Here is an 11,233-nt window from a genome sequence, read left to right on the forward strand (position 1 = left end):
GGCGGTCTGGGTGGGCTCCCTGGCCTCCGTCGGCTGCGGACCCCGCGGACTCGCGCGCGACTCACAGACTTGGTCCCGCCGGGGCGCGCGGGTCGACCAGCGCGCCGAGCGCCGCGGGGCCGCGGGCTCTCGGCGGTCTGGGTGGGCTCCCTGGCCTCCGTCGGCTCCAGAGACCCCGCGGACTCGCGCGCGCGACTCCCGGGGGCCGCCGCCCTGCCGGGTCGACCAGCTGTCCCGCCTGGACTTGGTCCCCGGCCCGGGGCGCGCGGGTCGACCAGATGTTCGCGCCGAGCGCCGCGGGGGCCGCGGGCGCACGGGCTTCTGGAGCCCCTCGGGGCTCCCTGGGGGCTGCGGACGAGCAGCGAGGCCCGGGGCCGCCGCCCTGCCGGGTCGACCAGCGGCCCGGCCCGGACTCGGCCCCCGGGTCCCGTGGCGCGCGGGTCGACCAGATGTCCGCGCCGAGCGCCGAGCGGCGCGGGACCGCGGGGCGCTCGGCCTTCTCGGAGGCTCGAGGGCTCCGGCGACCCGGCGGACGAGCAGCGGCGAGGCCGCCGGGGCCGCCGCCCTGCCGGGTCGACCGGCGACCCGCCCCGGGTCTGGTGGCACGCGGGTCGACCAGATGTCCGCGCCGAGCGCGCGGGGTCGCGGGGCCACGGGGCGCTCGGGCTTCTCGGAGCCCCGAGGGCTCCCTGGAGCCTGCGGACGAGCAGCGGCGAGGCCCCCGGGGCCGCCGCCCTGCCGGGTCGACCAGCGGCCCGGCCCGGAATCGGCCCCCGGGTCCCGTGGCGCGCGGGCCGACCAGATGTCCGCGCCGAGCGCCGCGTGACTGCGGGTCGCTCGGGCTTCTCGCAGTCCCGAGGGTTCCGCGGGCACGTAGCTGCGAGACCCGGGCGGCTGCCCTCCGCCCGGCTCACGGGGGCGGTCGTGTCCATCAGCTGGTCGTGCGGAAATCCCGTGGTTGGCCTCCCTCCCTCCCTCCCTCCCTCCCTCCCTCCCTCGTCCAGCCGCACGTTTGCGGGGTCGTGCGACTGGGATGAAATAGACCTTCCTTCCAAAGGACAATCGGAGATCATCCATCATACCTCTCGAGTCCCCAAAAGCCAAGAAACACGCCAACCAAAACGCTTTTATTATGCCAACGGTTCCCGTTTTGATTCCTATCCAGGGAGGTTTGGTGGCAGCAGCGGCCGAAAGCAAAAGGAAACCCGAGGAAAGCGGCTCATCCACCAGGGCTGTGTCTCATCCGTGCCGACGCAGGAGGGACGGGCTCGTTCGTTCGTTCGCTGCGGCCCAAATTCCCGGGCCGCCCGAGGACCGCTCGCACCGGCCCGAGGGAGGGACCCCGGCAGGCAGGACGCCTCCGGTGAAATGGCCAAGTCGACCGCGCGACCCACAACCCGCCCGACTGGGGGCGAGAAGGCGCATGGAGGAGGACTCCGTCCCTAGTCGGCAGACGGCCCTGGGACAGGGACGTTCGCCAAAACCTCCCCAAGGCCGCTTTCCGTGACCGAGTCGGCCTCCCCGCCTGTACTCGTCCCGGCCCGAGAAACGAGACGCGGGGTGGATCGGGACCAGGCGACGCACCAGGCCGGCCGGCGCTGCATCCTCCCTCCCCCGACCTGACCTGACCTGGACGAACGCCTCCCCATCGCCCGCCCCCGCGAGGCTGATCCGTCCGGCCGGTGAGGAGGCCGCTTGTCGGGCGCCACCGGCTGCCCGGCATCCTCTTATATAGTGTTCGAGGAGGTCGACCAGGTGGCCCGGCCGGATGGGGGGGGGGGGGTGCGGGGGGTGGTGTCCCGGGCGGCGGGGGGCGGGGGGTAGGAGTGGAGAGGGAAAGGTGGGCGGGGCGAATGCCGGGGGGGGGGGGGGCGGGGGTCGGCGGGGGCGGGGGGGGGGGGGAGTTGGGGATGGGGGAGGGGCGGGAGGCCGTGGACATGGAGGGTCGGAAGAGCGGTGGTGACAATGATTTTCATTATCATTTAGAAAGAAAACGTGGACTTCTTTAGAGGAGTCCTTTGAATAGCTTCTCCATTTAGTTAACATACATCCAAATGGAGGTCGGGAAACTTGGGTCCTGTTAACATATGGATGGAAGTGGAAAGAACTATCGCGATGACCGTCCTTGTGTTTCTTTTATTTTTTCTTTCTTCCTTCTCCCCAAAGCCGCCCCCCACCCCCGCCCCGCCCCGCCCCGCCCCGTCCCGTCCCGTCCCGTCCATCCATAGTTGTAGGTTCCAGTGGTAGGTCTTTCGGGTTTCTGCTATGTGGGCTTGAAGGGCGATGCTGGGTCTGGGGCTGCGCCCAGGATCCGAACCGGTGAAAACCTGGGCCGTCGAAGCCGGGGGTCGGGGTGGGGGCGCGTGCTTGACCGCTCGTCCACGGGCTCGGCCCCCGGCCTGTGGGAGAGAGACGAGACCCGATCAGTTTCTCTTGGCCTCTAAAGCGTGTGTGTGGTGAAGGCGACGAGAGAGGGGTTCTGGTCCCGAAAGCCCCGACCGCGCCGCCGCGGGGATCGGTCGGTCCCGCCCGAACCGTCCGAGTCGGAAAGGAACGGACAGCTTTCCTCCTTTGGGCCCCTGACTTGGGACCAACAGGGGAAGAGAAACAGGCCTCTCTCCCTCACACCCTGGCCCCTTCCCCCAGGACGCCCTCCTTCTAGTCAGCCCGCCTCTGGCTTTTCCACACGCCGACGACCGCTCGTCGGCATGGACCCACCTTCCTTGGGGGACACCACCACACGACTCTCCCACTCGTCTGCCTGCCTTCGTTGGCGTCGCTGCCAAAGGCGAGGGGTAGGGGTGGCGGTGGCAGGGACGGCGGGGGCCAAGCGGCTCTCTGGAGGGTGAGGAAGTCTTGCTGGTTCTCCTAGGTCGGTGATCTTTCTCGATCTCCACACACATTCTTCGTTTGGGGAGCCAAGAGACGCCCTCTGAGGAATCCCTATGGCCAGGGTCGATCACTTACTCGCTCACTGCCTCGGCCTCGGCCTTGGCCTCTGTCCACCTTGTCTCTCTCCCTCCCTCCCTCGTCGGTCTCTGTGTGTGGACGTCTAGGTGGAGGCGAGGCAGGGAGGCCATCCACCCACCCACCCACCTCGTGGTTTACCACACGCTCTACACGGAGGTAGAATTACCCAACCACCGAATCCATCCTTTCCACGGGGCACAAGCCAGTGGCCGTCGGGGAGTCTCCCTCCCAAGGTGGCGCATCCGTCACGGCTATCTATTTCCAGAAGGTTTCCGTTTCCATCCCCTCCCTCCGAAAGAAAAAACGGCCACTCTCCCGGATCTGCCTCACCACGACCACCACCACCGCCGCCATCTGCTGTCGCCCTCTAGGGTTGGACCGTTCTAGCTCTCTCCTCTGTGTGGAATCGCAACGTAGGTCGCCTTGGATGTCTGGCACCTCTCACTTAGCAGAAGGTTTTGGAGGCTCAGGCTGGGCCACGCTTTGGCCCGGGTCAGTGTTCCGTTCCTCCGGACGGCTTCCTCGTTTTCCACGAGAAGGAGCCGTGAAGACGGAAAGGAAGGGCGGATGGATGGCTTCTCCCGTGCTACCGAGTCCCTCTCCCCTTTCCCCCAAAGCGTGAGGGGCGGTCGACAGGATCTTCTCTGATGACAAAAGTCAGAGGCACCCCGGGTCAGACACCGTGCGAGGCGTTGGTGTGTTCTCGAGACGAGAACACGTCCCCGTCAGCGTTTCCTGTCGTTCTCGTTCCGAAAGGATTCACGCGCCACCCCGTCTCCCTCAAGGTCTTAGGGCTGTCGTGCTCCGCAGCCGTCACGTGTCGTGGATCCTGGGCACCACCACGCCACCCCGCCCCCGCCCCCCGCCATAGCTGTCGATCGCTACGTGGCACGCCTCGTTTGCCCAAAAGAGCAGTCCGATGGACAGCGTGGGTGCTTTTCCCAGCAGGCAGGCAGGTGAGAGTCACCCCTCTAGAAGGTTTCCAAGCCCCGTTCCATTCTCAGAGGCAGCTCCTTTGGCCATCAAGGAGGCAGGCGATGGGGGTGGGGGTGGGGATGGGGATGGGGCCGGGGCCTCTGTCCCTCTGTCGCGGTAGAAATGATTGGGAAAGGAGGGACGATGGGCGTAGGTCAACCATCCTGGGCGGTGGTGCTTTGGGAGCTTTTTCTAGAAGAAGGAGCGAACGGCCTTCCCTGGGAAGGGAGGAAACCAGAGGAGGTCCCCCTCAGACCGACCTGACACGAGAAGGACACTCTCTCTCTCTCTCCCTTTTCTTCCTGACTTGAAATCAGGAGACAAAACTCCCCTGCCAAAGGGGCCCTCCCGAAACGGGGAGTGAGGAAGACCTCCTTCTCTTCACGGCTGAAGTTCTCCCTGCCTTTCCTGGACGGGAGGGATAGCACCTACGCCCGCTGCCGTCGGCGGCCCGTCCACCTGGAGAGGAAGAAATTCTTTCCCGTGGCCGAACCCTGGCGGTTCGTCGTGCTGCAGAGGACGTGGCCCTCTCTGCACACCCAGGAACCTCCTCGCTCCGGGTCGCTCCGGGTCGAGGAGGGGAGTTCTATATGGTTTAGAATGGTGCTTAAAAAGGGACATCGCTTACAAAGGGTCCTCGTCCCCCTTCCTAAACGGACGGCTCGGCTCGGAGGCGTGAGATACGTTTCGCATCCTCCTCGTCGTCTTCACTCAAAGTTTTATTGGAGTTTTGAAGATTTTTTATTTTTTGTCTTTCCTTTTTCTCCCAAAGCCCCCCGGTACATAGTTGTGTGTTCTTCGTTGTGGGTCCTTCTAGCGGTGGCATGTGGGACGCCGCTCCAGCGTGGTTTGATGAGCAGTGCCGTGTCCGCGCCCGGGATCCGAACCGACGAAACACTGGGCCGCCTGCAGCGGAGCGCGCGAACTTAACCACTCGGCCACGGGGCCAGCCCCTTACTGGATTTTTAAAACAACTCCGGGGGCCGGCCCGGTGGCGCAGCGGTGAAGTTCGCACGTTCCGCTCCGCCGGCCCCGGGTTCGCCGGTCCGGATCCCGGGCGCAGGACCCAGCACCGCTTGGCGAGACACTCTATGGCAGGCATCCCACCTGGAAAGTAGAGGGGGATGGGCACGGATGTCAGCTCAGGGCCAGTCTTCCTCGGCCGACAGAGGAGGATTGGCGGCAGATGTTCGCTCAGGGCTCATCTTCCTCAAAAATAAAATAATAAATCGATTCGATAAAATATCAAATAACACAACCGCGGGATCACGACTTAGAGTCACCATTGGCCCGATGATGCCACTCCCCACCCCCCCCACACCCCTACCCCCCACCATTTGGAGGTGCCGTCAGTGGGATTCGTTCCTGTTTGTCCATCTTTCTTCCTCTTTTTTTTTTTTTTTTAAAGACCGGCACCCGAGCTGGTTGCGTGCCTCTTTTCTTTTTATTCCTCCTCCTTCTTCTTCTCTCCCCAGAGCACCCCAGTACCTAGTTGTATATTCTCTTTGAGGGTCCCTCTGGTTCTGCCGTGTGGGACGCCACCTCAGCGTGGCTTGATGAGCGGTACCGTGTCCGAGCCCAGGATCCGAACCTTTGAAGCCCCGGGCCGCTGAAGCGGAGCGTGCAAACTCAACCGCTCGGCCACGGGGTCAGCCCCTTCAGAGGAGGAGGAGGAGGAGGAGGAGGAGGAGGAGGAGGAGGAGGAGGAGGCAGGCGCTGTGTGAAGTCGCCAGTGAGTCTGTGGAAAGAGACGGAGGATTTCCCATGGGAAGCTGGGGCGGGGGACACGGACCAATGTCGTGCGAACTTGAAGGTGAATGATCAAAAAACCCACACACGCCTAGAGCAGCGGGTTGCCAGTTAGGAGTTTGCTTGCCGGGCCCATACCGCAGGGCTCATCGATGAGCCAAACCGTCCGTGATCCTCAAGCAGTCTAGTAGGGTTAGAGAAAGGAGGGGGGCACTCTTTCTGCCCCAGACGAGGCGAGTTTCTCAGACAGCCACCCTGCCCCAACATCTTCCCTCCCTGCCTCCCGGCCCTTGGCGGACTGCGGCCTAAGGGTGGGGGAGGTGAAGAAAGCCGTTCAATGGAAAAGAGCCCGAGGCCATGGGAGAGAGCTTCCTGCACTTGAATGAAGCCCTGACACCAGGCCCGTCGGAATGAATGGGCCTGACCTCCCCTCCCCCCTCCCCCCTCCCAGGCTGGCGAGTCCCACCGACTCGACTCGGCAGTGGAAGGCTAGGGGTTTCCTCCGAAATGGTGAACCGGCCCCCTTGTCCACAGGAAAACCACACACGGCTACAGCCTAGGCAGGATCTCGGGCCAAGTCGTCAGGGTGGCAAGATGATGGTGGATGAGAGGAAACTTGTTCTGGGACCGCCCCCGCCCCCATCGCCTCTCTGGCTGACAAGAGGGCTGGGGAGCGGTGAGGGTCAGGGGGAGAGTGGGGGCGGGGCCGGGACAGCCACCGGGCAGTAGGACGGGAGTAGCCCTGAGGCCTGCCTGCCTGCCTGCCTGCCTGCTTCCTTCCCTGCCGGCGCAGGGCTGAGAGAGGCACGGGGCACGCTGGCTCCTGCCCCTTCACTCATTCGGGAAGCCTTCTGTTGTTGCTCCTGAGGTGCCGGCTGCGGTGACAGACAGAGCAAAACTCCTCTCTCTGTCTATTTCTTCAAAGGCCCGAGTCTGAGCTACGACAGATTCCCCTGTGGCTCGACCCGCAACCTCCCATCCTGCCAGACCAGACCCCTTGTCCAAAAACCTCCACTGGAGGAGCTCTTTCACCTGACCCGGAAAGGAAACACCAGCCCTGCCTCAGCCTCACACCCACCACCACCACCACCACCACAACCATCCCCCCCCCCCCCCACTCTCCTCCGGACCCAGATACCTAACAGAGAGAACAAAAATCCAAAAATCCTGCTGCTCTCCTTCTACCGCCTCCACTTTAGAAGAGTCGGTCTCCCCCGAACACCTCAGACTCTGTGACTTCCCGCGGCCTCCCTTTCCCCGTCCCCATGCTCTCCCCGGACGGGCCCCATCTACACTCGAACGACAGCTCCACCGCTCGGGGCAGCTAGACACGATGTCCCAAAGTGGCCCAGACGGTAGCCTGGTCGATTCCAAAGGACCCACACACGCAGTCGGCCATAAACGTGGTGTGGAGATCGTGGACGTTCGCGGGCCTCTGATGAAATTGCTGCTCCGGGGACCCCGGCGTCTAGGACCCGTCTTCTCCATGTTCTTCACACTGTTGCTCCTGGGCCGGTTATTCTCTTCCCTCTCGCTGACCTTAACGTTTTGTCTCTGCCATTGAATTTTTTTTTTAAAGATTTTATTTTTTCCTTTTTCTCCCCAAAGCCCCCCGGTACATAGTTGTGTATTCTTCGTTGTGGGTTCTTCTAGTTGTGGCATGTGGGACGCTGCCTCAGCGTGGTCTGATGAACAGTGCCATGTCCGCGCCCAGGATTCGAACCCACGAAACACTGGGCCGCCTGCAGCGGAGCGTGCGAACTTAACCACTCGGCCACGGGGCCAGCCCCCTCTGCCATTGAATTTTGACTGTGCGAATGTGACTTGCCGCTGTAGGGCTGCGTGGATCTCTCAGGCATCCTGCTGTGCCATGCGGGGGGGGGGAATCCTTGGTGGGTGGGTCGATAGCGTCCCTTTGGTTGTCCCCTGGAGGGGAGAGACAGAGGGGACGACTCAATCCACCACGAACGCTGATGTCGCTCCGATAAACCTGTAGCGGTGATTCTAGTTTATGGCCCGTGTCCTGAAAAGAACTTCCCGAAGGGCCAGCCCGGCGGCACAGCAGTTAAGTTCGCACGTTCCGTTTTGTCGGCCAGGGGTTCGCCGGTTCGGATCCGGGGTGCGGACGTGGCGCCGCTTGGTGAGCCACGCTGTGGTTGGCGTCCCGCCTATCAACGGGAGGAGGATGGGCACGGATGTTAGCTCGGGACCACTCTCCCGGGGCAAAAAGAGGAGAATTGGCAGCAGGTGTCAGCTCGGGGCTCGTCTTCCTCGAAAAATAAATTAATTAAATAAATAAAAACAACTTCCCAAACCTCTCTGATAACTTGAAGCTTTGAAGTTTTGCGAGGTGAAATCAGGTGATAAAAAAGTCCACGGACGGGGGCAGCCCCGTGGCCGAGTGGTTAAGTTCACACGCTCCCCTTCGGCGGCCCAGGGTTTTGCCCGTTCAGATCCCAGGCACGGACACGGCACCGCTCGTCGGGCCGTGTGGAGGCGGCGTCCCACACATGCCACAACTAGAACGGCCCTCAACTAAGATAGACAACTATGTCATGGGGGGATTTAGAAAAAATGGCGGGAGGGAAAACAAAAACGGAAGATTGGCAACAGTCGATAAGCTCGGGTGCCAAACTTAAGACAAACAATTTCCTTGACGATGTAGATCATTTCCGAGTAAGATAGAACCTGAGACGTGAGTGGCTAAATAGAAGTTTATCTACTTTGGGTTTGTGAGGATGCGAAACGAAAAGACCTTTGGGTCTGTAAAACGTCTCGTGCTTTATTAAAAGCTTTGACAGGGGACGGCGGCACGGCGGCATAGTGGTTAAGCTCCTGCACTCAGCTTCGGCAGCCTGGGGTCCTCGGGTTAGATCCGGGCGTGGACCTCCACCGCTCCTCACTCCGGGCTGTGGTGGCATCCCCGTCCGCAAGATCAAGGAAGTGGGGCGCAGGGTTGCCTCGGGCCCGCTCTCCCTCAAGCAGAAAGAAGAGGAAGATTGGCAACAGGCGTCAGCTCTGTGAGGGCCGATCTTCCTCACCCAAAAACTAAAGTGAGATGAAATCAAATAAAGCGAAGGAAGAGATAAACCTATGAAATCCCATGTTTCTAAAAGTGGCCAAGTGTTTAGAAATTGGCCAAGCGACAGACTGCTCATGGGAAGGACAGTTCCTAATTGCTGACTTCTTAGTTTTCACCAAAATTAAGGTTCGTGAGGGTTAAAAATTCTACTTAACGAATGCGATGAAAGCCACTAGGCCGGCCCAGTGGCGCGCTGGTTAAGTGTGCCTGTCCACTTCGCCGGCCCGGGGTTCGCCGGTTCGGATCCCGGGGGTGGACGTGGCACCGCTGGGCGAGCCACGTGGTGGTAGGCGTCCCACATATGAAATAGAGGAAGATGGGCACGGAGGTTAGCTCAGGGCCAGCCTTCCTCGGCAAAAGAGGAGGATTGGCAGCAGTTAGCTCAGGGCTCATCGTCCTCAAAACAAAACAACACAAAACAAAACAAAAAGCCACTAAAAGTGAATATGGGAAACATCTTTGTGTTCAAGGAAAGTGAGATGGCTGCCTTCAGGCAAGAGGGCCTAAAAAGTAAAGATCGTTTTGTCTGTGAAAAGGTGATCACGGGGAAAAAAATCTGAGAAAAAGGTCTGTTCGTGGTCAAGTGGCCTAAAATTGGAACGAGTGGACAGATAGAAATGGCGAGCGATAGGATCTATTGGAGTCTATGAGGAAGCCATTGGGTGTCGGCCTAATTCGGCCTGACAGTGTTTTTCCAAAAGGGCCTGACGTGGCCGTCGAGCACGCATTGCATCGTAGATCTGCTTTAAACATTCCTACGGCAAGAACCAATGCCCTTAAGGGAAAGGAGCAGCTTCCCCGTGCTCGGGCCTTTCCTTAAGGAGAGGCATCTTTCCTTAGGCTAGGAACGGATGGTTGCGCTCACCTGACCATCCGGCTCACCTGTGACCACCCAGGCCCAGACAACAACCTGCCACCCAGCGGTGTGTCGATGCGCTGTGCTGACAGAGCAGTGTCGCGACTATCGTCCAAGGGACCTTTCGATCCTATGTGAAACGTCCTCTCTGGGGGTCTAGAAGCACTCTCCACCACCCCGGGCGCCCTTTCTTCCTTCAGGAAGAGGCCGGCCCACATCCTTACATCTTAGGTCAGAATAAACTCACCCCGATTTTCACGGATAGATTGGTTCCGGATTATTTCCATCGACAGAATGGAATCAAGTCAATGAGTTTCAAGATCGGAGGGAAGCTGATGCAAAATCAGAATTGGTTTTTCTCGCTCTCGAAAGGATACTTTTCTCTAACTTCTAGTCTCCTCCTGATAAAGACATTGGAAAAGGTTTCTCTTGACCTCTGAGGGAATCGACACCAAAGACAGAGATCCTCCATTTTGTCAGAATGATTTCCTAGGCCTCTAACGGAGGAGGCCTCCCTCGGACGGGAGCTCAGCTTTTGTTTTGCAACAGTTTTCCTCTCTCTGCTTGCCTTTAACATCTCCTTTCCCGTTCTTCTTTTTTGGAAGGGAAATACGTGCACCGCTGGGGGGGGGGGAAGAATTTTCTAAATGACCAAAGAAGATCTACGACTGTTGTTATTTTGGTTTCACGGAGCAGTTCCACGTCCACATTTACCCCATTTTAAACACCCACACACACTCACAGCACGGCGCTGTGAGGATGTCCCGGGGAACTCGATTTGTGGAGGGAATGGCTGTGAGGTCTCTGCCCCCAACCCGCACCATTTGGGTGCTTCTGCTTGTTGATGAGGACGGGAAGCCCTGCTGAAATCCATATTCTTATCACCACACGTGAATCTGCACCCATGCTCCCCCCGTGTGTCATCTTTGGGCTTTGCTGTGGCCCCGTGCGGAGGGAGACCCGTTTTGTCTTGTAAACTTTTCAGCGGCCAAGCGGCTCGGTCCTTTCCTCTACGACTTGTGGGCTCTGTCTGTCCGTCTGCCTTAGAAAGACCCTCTGGGCCGGAAGTGACAGGCTGCACACAATTCCTGACAGACTGCGGACAATTCCTCCGTCGTCACGGTCCTTCTCTGATGACGTGCATGGTTTCGGTTTGACAGCGACCCCACCCCCCACCCCGCCCTGATTTTCTAAGTCCTCCCGGTCCCGGTGCTTTGGACAACGCCCGTGGCATCTCCGGGGACTTTCCACCCTCTGTCCGCGTCAGCCAGCCGGCAGCCCCGGCCCGGCCCAGGAGTCACGTGGGGAGTCTGTCCCCTTCCTGGCAAGCCCACCCACCCCACCCCCCTCCCCGCCGATTTCCAAGACCTCCTTCTGCGCCCAGGGTTGCCCTGTGCTGCCTGGGAGCTCCAGGTGGACATCCTGGGGCCTCGCGTGGTGACCTCCCGGCCGCCCAAGCGGTCAGAGACAGAGAGACAGAGACAGAGACAGAGGTAGACAGAGAGAGACCTGACCCGGCGGTGGGCTCAGGCTGTGCACTCTCGCTGGCCGGTGACCCGTTCCCTCCCGCTGACCCCTCCGCGCCGGTTGTTGGCGCCATC

This window comes from Equus caballus, chromosome 1, assembly GCF_041296265.1.
Source record: "Equus caballus isolate H_3958 breed thoroughbred chromosome 1, TB-T2T, whole genome shotgun sequence".
Classification (NCBI taxonomy): domain Eukaryota; kingdom Metazoa; phylum Chordata; class Mammalia; order Perissodactyla; family Equidae; genus Equus; species Equus caballus.